Here is an 11399-nt window from a genome sequence, read left to right as displayed (position 1 = left end):
ACTATGACGCTTTTGACCATTTTTTGGTGATTTATCATTGTCCTTCCTTGTGCAATGTGATAACCGATACGGCAGGGCAGATATTGATATTTTGGTGTGTATAGATAGAAAAATCCTGCACTTTTGGTGGACGTTTTGTTTTCTTCACTTAGGTATCGTGGTGTATCGCTATATGATTGCCTTGCGATGTATGGATGATCACAGATTTGTTTCGTATCGTGGTATTATTGGCACCGCACCATGAGGCACCCTGTGCTTCCTGCTGATGGTATCTTTTAAAAGATCAAAAATCCCCTGGGATCATTTCACATTTGTGACTCCTGACTGATTTAGTCTGCCAGGGGAGCAGTTCCTGACTTCCTGTCCTCTGACTTCACTGTGTAACCTTGTGGAATAAATGCTCTGCCCCCACCGGCAGATTGTATCACAGATGTTGTGCAGGACTGGACGCTACACAGAACTCACTCTCTCTCTCTCTCTGTAGCTTTCTCTCTCTCCATGTGGCTTTTTAAGGACACACAGCAGAGGACACGGAGAGAGTTGAGGAGGGCAGATTGATGGCAGCGAAGTGTGTGTGCTGTGGCAGACATCACACCACAGGACACACGCACGCACGCACACACAGGTTTTGAAAAGCTGTGTCATGTCTTATTTTTGAAGAATCATATGATACAGGATATTTCTGTAGTGTTAGTCTGGATTCATATTTTTGTTTTTTTGAAAACTGGCTAATACAAGATAGTGCTGTAGATGAGTGATTCTCCAGATTTGATGAAGGAAAAAAATTCAATCTAAAAATGACCCATGGCTTAAACCTGTCACAAATACAACAGTGAAAAAAGACAATAGTTGACAAACTAAACATGTTCTTTAAATGGTAAATTCATTCAACTCTTTCATATTTAAGTGAACAATTTGTCATCACATAACTGGCTCACTCCGTTTTTAAAAAAAAAAGTCTGTCAATCATTTTCTCTTTTTTTTGTGTAAAACCAAATCTGTATTTGTTTTTTGTTTTTATTGTTGTCACACTGTCCTGCTGCAGTGGCAGTCATCCATAGTCCATACATGAAAAAAGAATGCCAGTACGTTTGTGTGTGTGTGTTTGTTGTTACGTTAAATTTGTGGAGGTGTTTCACGAGCGACAGTGTCTTCTGATTCTGGGTCTGACTCCGGGTCAAAGTCATAAAAAGGACTGCAGCGGGGAGTCGTGATGAAGCTATTTTTAAACACTGTTAAAACAATGTTTTGATAATGCATCCACCGCTCCAGAGGGGGGAGCTGCGCTTCTGAGAGCGGGTGTGCTAAATATGTCACTTCCGGGTATTGGCCAATCACAAGAAAGCTGGGAAGGCTCTACACTGGCTGGCCAATCACAACACACTTTGTCTTCTGGGGGTGAGATTTATGTCTGAAATATTGCGGCTCAGCACAGCGTCAGAAAAGAGAGATTTCTATCGGCTCGTTTACAGCAACTAGGAGGTTTTTGACCATAAAAACAAGTTAATGTATGTAAGTAGACCTCCATATAATATTATGTGCAACAGGACCACTCTATGTGAGCTTTAAGAATTTTTTGTAACAAAAAACACTGTATCCTTTCTGGAGGATAATTTGTGTTATTATTATGTTGTTGCTTATCATTGTTGACTGGCAATACATGTGGTTACCATGGTGATGCACTAGAAGAATAGCTACCGTAAATTGGTCAAAAAAGTCTAATTTTAAAAAGAAACCTGTGATCAGTGAAACAGGTGTCTATGAAAAACAGACTGACAGACAGTTATTTTTCCATTGCTGTCACATGATTAAAGACGGATGGATTATCACATTTTCCAAACTCCATGAACAATTTTCTCATCCATACATTCATCCACCTTCTAAACACTGCCTGTTTACAGTACATTGTCAAAAGCTAAGACACTGTTTTTAAGACTATTCATGATTTAGCCTTGGCATTTAAGAATTCCTTTCTTTGATATGTTCTTTTTGCACAAGTGGAAGGAGATGTGAAAAATACGGACTTCTGAGGCAACTTGTTGCCATTCTATTCACCACTAAAACTATTTAGTATATGATGCTCGGTGATGATTGTGCTGCTGTTGATGAGTGAATTCACCGTTTTGATTGAGTAGTGTCAGTATTAACCAAAGCTTGTTAGTTGCTACCTTTTTGAAAGACCCAGTCATAATTAAGCCAAAACTATTTTAACAGCCCAGCTGTCAGAAATGCAAAGGGATAGAGGATTTGTCTGATTATCACACAAAATCCTGTTATTTTAATAAAGTCGTTCAAAAATAATTAGCAACCAGGATCAGATTTCCTCTTTGTAGTTTAAGGCCTGGGACTTAGTGGGTTTTTTGTGCAGTGTGTGACGGCTGTCTACGCTTGTCTGCTGCATTTTGTGCGTTTCTTTTGTTCACACGTGGAGCGTGTCATCTGTGCGTCTGCCTGCCGCTGTTTTACACAGGGTTAGCCTTTGAAAACTGCTATAAATAATGTACTTTTGAATACTCCTTTGTACTCAACTAAATGCCACGACTCATGAATGGAGTTGGAAACGCTGGAGTGCTTTTCCTTTGAAACAGGTACAGAAAGTGTTGTTTTGTAACATATTTAAAATTGTGGTGAAAGATCATTTTCAGTGTGAAACTAGGGATGTGTCTTTAGCAAGTTGTTACAGCTCTAATTTGATGACACTTACTTGTGCTTATGCAGGCATCCTGAATCCCACACAGTAATGCTGTATTTCCTACTAAAACTACTGTGTGAAGAAATCATTTCCGTCTGCAAATATGTATATATATATAATATATATATATGAAAACAAAAATAAATGTTGTGGGGAAAAAAAGTGGCAGCTGTTGCCAAGAAACAGGTTTTTGATTTTGTGATAACAACATAAAAAAAGTGACAGGAATTATACATCAGCATTCATAGCTGAGAAATCTCATATCAGACCAGGTGGAGGGTGGAGATAGATGCTGCTGATACGGTTGATGCCTCAGTGCAAACCATTAATGTCTATCTTTAGAGGGCAACCTGCATGTATTGACGTTATGGTTCGCCAAACATCACCTTCAAGTTAAATTTCAGGAGCAGTGCAGCTCCCTTGTCACATATATGAGACACTCACACGTTGTCTGCGGACTTTTGTGGAAAGTCAGAAAAGCCCGTCTGAAATGTTTGAATTTCAGGTTTCATTCCCCTGTCATTATATTATTTATACTGTTTATCTTTTTGAGAATTTGAGAAGTGTACCTGGAGCCAATCCCAGCTGACAATGGCCTCGATCAGACCTGGTAATAACATCTGTCCTGGATCCATCTCCTGTGACAACATATTATTATTGGATCTGGCTTTTTGGACATTTGGAAGGACACGGGAGAAAATTAAAAGGGCCCCTAGTATGCTTAAGGCAGACTAAGGGCCAATTCCAATTCCTATCTTAACCCTCAAGATCAACCCTTAATCTTAACTGGCCCTCAAAACCAAGTGTTGAGGGTTATTTTGTCACTTAGAAATGGGACACCCCTTAAATGCAGATACTTCTTCAGACTGTAGGGGGCAGAATAACGCAAAAGCTGCGTCCAGTGCAATGTGATTTAGCATTTTGGACGACATACTATATGTATGACACATTTACGTCACAATTATTTATTACGATCCGTTTGTCAGTCAAGTTATTAGGTTGTCAGTTAGTTATAAGATGATACTCATACAAATACCACAACCACGGACATATTCAGCTGACAGTTACCACACACCACGGCTTATTGAAAAGTAAACCATAGCAAACGATCGCTTGCTATCGTCTGATAGCCGCACCGGCCGGCTATTGACAAAAGATTGTAAAATAAAAATAAATGTTATGCAACAATGACGTCAGTAATCCATAATATGGGTCTATACTAAGATAATACAATGGTTTTCATAATTGTTATATTTAGGACACACAGGGTTTCTGAGGAACTGGTTAAGTTTAGAGTTTATATTTGAATTCTGGTTAGGTTAAAGGGATACTTCACCGATTTGAATGTGGCTTTGTATTGCTAGAATAGCAGTAGTATTCTTTAGAAAATGTGCTTCCCTCCCTCAGTTTTTCCCTGACTTGTAAAAAAATGTGTTTTCCCTTATCCAAATGTACCCTACTGTGAGTCAAATGATGAGTTTTGCATCACAGTAGGGCACATTTTGAAAATGGAAAACAGATTGTTTACAACTCAGTGGAAAACTGAGGGAGGGAAGCACATTTTCTAAAAAAATACTACTGCTATTCTAGCAATACAAAGCCACATTCACATCGGTGAAGTATCCCTTTAAGGTTAGGTATTAAATGGTTATGTTTAAGGGTGTGCATGCACCCAAGTAACAGAGAGTGAGAGATAAACAACAGACCAGAGGAGCTTGAGTGAATTAAAGTTCTCTTCAAGGTGGAAAAAAAGTTTATGTATCAGTGCTGATTAGAATTTGGGGAAAAAAAAAAAAAAAACTGTCAACTATCGCTGTGTGCTTGTGTGTGTGTTGTTGATAACAGAGCCACGCCCACCACCTAATGAATGCCTTAGCTGAGCAACCTTGATATAAATGCTTAACATGCTGAGGCTAATTTTAGGGCTTTACGTTGCGATGATGATTTCTTTTCTAAAGCTATACTCTTGGCATCGGCCTCATGATTATAATTACGTGTCACTGTGATGCCTTCCGCTGTTATTACAGAGCGCTGCTGCTCTGTTGCACCTGCTGCAATCCGTGCATGCTTCATCCGCGTGCCGTAACAGAGCAGTACGCTAACTGCTTATTATTCCAGGCCTATCAGATAACAAAGGGCACTGGTGGAGAAAGGGGAGGGAAATAAGGAAGAAAAAAAAGAGCGATAGAATGTAACGCTGCTCTTTTGAGACCTTGTCTTCATCTGCAGTCAACACCAGTCACCATCTGTTCTGAATGTAAAGTGGGACGCCTTCTTGCATTTTTGAGCAGCCTGGTGAAGGTGTGGTGAAGTGTCTTTGGCCTATTTAAGGAGAAAACCTCCCAGATCGTAGAGGCATTAATTAATGTGATGGACAGTCGAGGTGGGAATATGAGGAGCTATGAATCAATCTTCAAACAGTTATCATCTCCGTTTTTCTTTTCACATATTTCTGAGGAGATGAGGAAAATAAACCAGCAGTGTTTAATACTCAGACTCAGGCAATAGTGGCTTGTAACAACATTTGAGTTTTCTATTTAAGCGTTGTATAATATAAGAGAACAGCATAATTATTATCTGAGAGGGATGTGATCTGTCTCTTTGACAGAAATCTAAACAGTATTTTCTGCTCTGTTTCATGCATTTGGTAACAAATATTGACAATAATTAAGTTATTGGCTGAAACAAGCCTCTCTGAGTCACACAATCCTTCTGAGAGGATTTTCAGTAATAAATGTGTATAAAACTCACTCGAGGACTATTTTGGAGCATGAACGTTCACACGATTCTGATGAGGTTCACCCTTAGTGCTCACGTGGCACGGATCTGTGCCACCGCTGCACCCTTGGTAATTTGCTGTGGGAATAATACACAACTGCGTATATGGACGTCCTGGTGGGTTTCTGTTTATAGGTAACATATTTGGGCTTTAAATTATAATTTTTTTTTCATCTTCTTATGTGTTGTTGAGTCAAAGTTCTGAATAATTTAGACTATTTTCCTTTTCTTTTTGGTCATATAAACGAGCCAAGTGGATTTGGAACTGTAATTTATGTCCACATTTCACAAATTCTGTGATTTTAAACATTTTCAGTACTTTTTGTTCAGGTGTGTTTGTATAGTTGGTGAAAATGAAAAATAAATGTAATCAGATTGTGGTGAAAAAAATGATATACGGTACTATATTGCACTTCCTATAGCCTCTGTACTGTATATACTGTGTGCTTTAATGTAGTAATGGACAAAAGCTTTTCAATTTTACAGTTCTATCACTCAGCTGGACTTTATTTCTTTGTTTTGCTTCTCCATTGAGGATAGTACCTGGTACCTGGTGCTTTTTTTGATACCTACTCTGGCGAGGTCATCACTGGAAGAGTCATGAGCGCGACGTCCGACACAAGAATTAAACCGAACAATGCAGTTAAAGAGACTTAAGAATCCTGAAAACGTGACCGTGACCCTGCAGTTCAGTGACTGTGTCAGACTAGGTCAGTCTGTGCTCCAGTCATACAGGAAGTACTGAACTAATCCTTTTATTTAGCTGATTCTAATGATTCAGTACACTGAAAACAACTGCTTTGATTTTCACTAGTTTGTGTGTTTGTGTTGTGTATAAAATGACAATTTCACACAGCCGTGCTATGACGCCTTCGTTAAGGAGTGGAGTCGAGCTGAGTAGTGCAAGAACTGTATTGTATAATGAATGGAAAAGCGTAATTTTTTCTCCTGTTTCTATTCCCTTGCACTGCTGCAATGCTCTCTCAGTCAGCTCCGATAGTATTGCTTGACAGAACCTGTTTGAAGAGCAAACAATCACAGAAAGTTACACACTGCGGCTTTAAATTGACTATTTAGGATTTTTCTCTATCAATTCATAATTGTTCTGGAGAGAATGCATTTAAGAACACACATTTTTTCCCCTAGTATCCTTTCTTTAGGATACTTGGACAGCTCAGCTCTCCTGTACCATGATGCAGTTCACCACAATCTGTATAAGAACATATGGTGGGGACTTCTGCCACCTTCTCCATGGGCGTTTGGGAACGAGCTTGAAATGGGCCATGACAGGAAGTGACAGTGGGTGGGGCTGCTGGCTCTGTCGCTATTGTGTTTTTTTTTTGTGGCTTTGTGAATCAGCACGGCAATTTGTAAGAGGAGGTGCCGCGCACGTCGTCTTCTCTCTCCTCCCTCACGCGTGTCCTCTCCTTGGGTCGCTGTACCACTGCGGTATTTTGCATGCAGGTGGAAGAGCTGCAGATAGCACCAACACCAAAGCTTCATTCTCTGCATCCTGGCTGGTAGAATGTGAGCAGGCGTGCAGCCAAATTATTTTGGAGTGTGCCCCGCTCTCACCTGGAATATGGAGTGTGTGTGCTGTACTTGGGTGTGTGTGTGTGTGTGTGTGTGTGTGAGGGAGTAGAAACCGTGGGGATGGGAGCAGGCAAGCGAACTAATATTCGCACCTGCAGCATGCCAGTCATTCTGTTGCAGGCCCACATTCGCACTCTGCTTCTCCTCTCTTTAAGCAGTCCATTAGCCAACAGTGGCTGATTGCAGCTTTATATACAGTATCTGGGCAGCAGCAGTAACAGCAGCAGAAGCAGGACATGCTCAACTGGCAGACAGCTCAGCCGCTGGGAGCTAGCAGGAGGCCCATTTGTGCTGAAAAAGCATACAATCCCTCAATAACCCCTCTGTACGTTCCCTGAGCACACTGCAGTTGTCTGAATCTATTAACATTCACAGAAATGCTGAACGTTCCAAAGATTAAGCTCTTATCCTTCCGTTTTCCTCGTTAAGAGCTAAGCTGTCCTCTTAAAACTGAGCATAATTTTCGAAAAACAACCACTTAAAAAGCTGAGATTGTTTTGTCTGAAAAAACCTGACATTCACCAGAAAACCTTTAGTTCTCGCTCTCTGAAGCACAGGCTTGAAATAAAACCGTTTCGACTTGTAATCTTTTCTAAATCAAATTGACCTTATACTGTATGTTGTAGATAAAAGCACACCTCAATGTAATGCTTATATTATTTAATGAGTTCAGATGAATGTTAGCGTAAAGGCCGTAGTTTACAATAAAAGCTGTAGTGCTTTTCATTACCTCCGCCAAGGAGGTTATGTTTTCGCCGGATTGTGTTTGTTTGTCTGTCTGATATTAAGCAACATAACTCAAAAAGTCATGGACGGATTTGGATGAAATTTTCAGGAAATGTCCGCAATGGGACCAGGAACAAGTGATTATTTTCACACCCAATTTTGGGTGTGATCTGTAGACACTATCAATGGTTACAACACTAGCTGTCTGACCATAACGTTATCACTGGTTACAACAATTGCTGTCGGCAGGCACGCCCCATCATCACTAAATGATGGGGCTAAAATATTTTTTTATATGTTGCCAAAATATTAATGCTAAGAGTAGATTTTCAAAGTCCAAGGTGGACTGAATTTTAATAATTTGTGTTTATTCAAAGGCTGAGAAATAAATGTTATATTTCCGCTATAAGATTAAACCCCTGGTTTAACAAAAACTTCTCCAGTCATGTCTATCATCCTCATCTTTTTAGCAGGTGCAACTCTTTGTGAATCTTTAAGGTCATAAGTGATGTCATTATGTCTCCTCTGGCTCTGATGATGTACCGTACGTGAGAAACGCAGTACATTGTACTCAGCCTTCAGAGCAGTAAAAATGCATCGAGTAAAAGGAGAGAATGTTTCATTCCTGTTTTGTTGTATGTATCACTGTCTCTAACAGTCATTCTTTCATCTCACAAAGGTCAGCAGATAATGCATTTTCTGTGAAAATTGTCACACGTCTCTCTGTCGTTTGGAATACTATACTTTTTTGCTGATCTCACACTCGGTGATATTTTGAAAAATAATTGCTGCAGGCTCGCTGCTGTGAGTCTCTGCGCAGTACTTCCTGTGTAGCTGTACACCACTGTGCAGTAAGATCCTATGAGATAAAGCCTTTGACTGTAGTTCCTGTAGCCTGTTTCAGCTGGAAATGTTGCTCTGCGTAATTCTTCCTCACCATTTTGTAGCGGAAAGATGCTGACACCGTGTGACTGAGTTGTGTTGTGTAATCTCCCATTGTGATGCCTCAAGTTTAATTTTTGGTGCTATCCATGAAGGAAGTAAGCAGTGTTTCATTACAGTTTGTAAAAGTCAGTTGTCAGGTGAGATGAAACCGTGACTCACCAGTGGGACATGCCAAACACCCGCAGGTGCACCAGTGTATTTACTTAAATTAAAATACTTTGCTTGGAACAATGTTTGTCTCCTTTTCCTCAGAACAGTAAAAGTTCCACCTTACAGAAACTCAGGAATCAGTTTGAGTTCAAAACATATATAGAATCTTAATGTGTTGACACTTCTTTACATGACAAACTAAATAACCCAAATATAAAATTTGGGAATAACACATTTCTCACTGTTCAAATATTCATGATTTTAATATTTTTGTGTGAAAATGATTTGTACTAATTATGAATTACTTCACTTGCAATTCATCCGTCAACAATAATCACAATATGATTTTTGACCATAGTCTGTGGGGCACACTGCTCTGATATTTAAAGACAAACACCACGGTTGAGTAATGTTGGCTTTGGTTCAGTGTAAATAAGCAAAAAGAAAATCAGCATGATGACAGGCTTTATTAATGGCAGTATCACAGGATCTCTATGAAACGGGCTCATGCGTCAAGCTATGAAGAGATAGGTCCAACTGTGATGCCACCTGACATTTCCCTGCTGATTTATCACGTTCTTTATGACTTGTAGGGGTTAGAGGAAATTGGAGAAACCACCTCTGTGTGGAGAATGCTGTGTATATAAGGCGGCCATTAGTCGTATCCTTCCCATGAAAGATAATGGAGGCTTGTGGCTGAGTTGCTCTCCCTGGTTATGTTTCCACAGGCGACGACAGCTCTCTCTAATGAACTCTGATACAAGGGCATGCGCTTGCATTCGGCAGTGGAGCGTGACCATTAGCATAATGTTGCTGGACGTGAAGGATGACACAAGGTTTATTTCCTGCAACGTTCCTGTGGTGTACACAGAATGAAAGCCGTATTTTCAAGTTTTCAAATGGTGAAAATGTGGGCATGGATTGAGGACATTCAAAAATAATGTGAATAAATCAGTCAACAATTATTATTTTACATTTTTTTCCAAAGAAAACTTCAAGGCACTCTCCTTTTTCACTGATAAAATGTCCTTAATATAAGGACATGGCCATGTTCAAGCGTTTTGAAAGACATATTCAAACACATTTCTACGTGAAGCCTTGACTTCATTTTGAAAATACAAAAAACACAAGCTAAATGGACAATCGTGACACCAATCCCCACACAAATCTGCATATCTTTGAAAGAAAAGTGTGTCGCGTAATATTTGTTGAAATTATTAAACTGCCGTAACTCATAGTCGCTGTTAACTGCGCTCCAAGAACCAGCATGAGACACAGATGATTGCTGTCGATGAAAACATGGCTATTAGTGAGGACACAAGACAAAAAATTTAACAAAATTACTACTACGCACACTATTTTAAGAATATATTAATTGTTTAATCTTTTAGGCGGCCCTTTCTGAGTGGACACTGCTGTTTGTAAAAACGCTCACTCTGATACACCAAAGTCCAGAGAGAAATTCAGCTTTTTTTGGCTTGCAGGGACACAAGAGCGCCTGGTCTACTGCAGTCTCTTTTGGTAAATTTGAAACACATTTTAATGTACTTGTAAATGCAGTAGTTGCTTAACCTCTCAGGAAAACGGTGATGTAAAATCGCTCACTTTCTCTATGGAGTTTGGTGCTGGGTCAGAAAAGACTGTTTGACGGTGAGACAAAGCTGTGAATATACTGTATTCTTAAGATGGTCATAAAAGGAGAATGAATCTGAGCATTGCACCAGAATGGCTAAGACTGTGGGAAACAAAGCAGGTTTTTATATCAGTGCTTACAACGTGGTCACGAGGCAAGACTTTCTGTGGGAAGGGATGGATTTCACAACAGACTTAGGCAGCTGTTACTGAAAACCAGAGGGATGCACATTCCAAACTGCAAGCCCTTATGCTTTTAACAGAGACATCCAGCAAGTTGTAAGGCATTAAAGAATAGTTATGCTGCATGAAATATGTTATTTCATGTGTATTTAAATTACCATAATTACTATGGAATGTTTCCAAGCCACAATGAAGAACAAAAAACAGTATTAAGCAAGTTGTCATTTGTCTCATATTTGGTTCATATTCAAAAACATGAAAAGGGACAGGCCAAATATGTATGTGCAAATTATAATTTTCAAATGATAATGAAAAAGCAACTGTTTACTCCACCACACCTAAATTCTGGTTCAGTCAGTGTAAAATCTACAGAAACCCACACGCAGAAATTCAACGCCTTGTTTGTTGTAATCAGAGTAATCAGTTGGCTGTATTTACAGTGTGTCGTCTGCGGTGTTGGAGCTGTTACAGAAGCTTGTGTCATCAGAAAACGCTCTGCTGTCAAACTGACAGGAAGCCAGCTGAATAATGTCTGCATAAGACAAATCATTGTTAAAAAAAAGTTTACATCACAACATTTTACAAATTTTAGCCACAAGACCAAACATTTTTGTTTGGCAGAATGCAGAAATCAAAGGGAAGGTTAGAGTGTGAGTGTGTTTGTGTGCCACTCTGATGCAGAAATTGAATCCCTTTGGGT

This window comes from Microchirus variegatus, assembly GCF_963457635.1.
Source record: "Microchirus variegatus genome assembly, chromosome: 7".
NCBI lineage: Eukaryota > Metazoa > Chordata > Actinopteri > Pleuronectiformes > Soleidae > Microchirus > Microchirus variegatus.
This window is presented reverse-complemented; position numbering follows the sequence as displayed.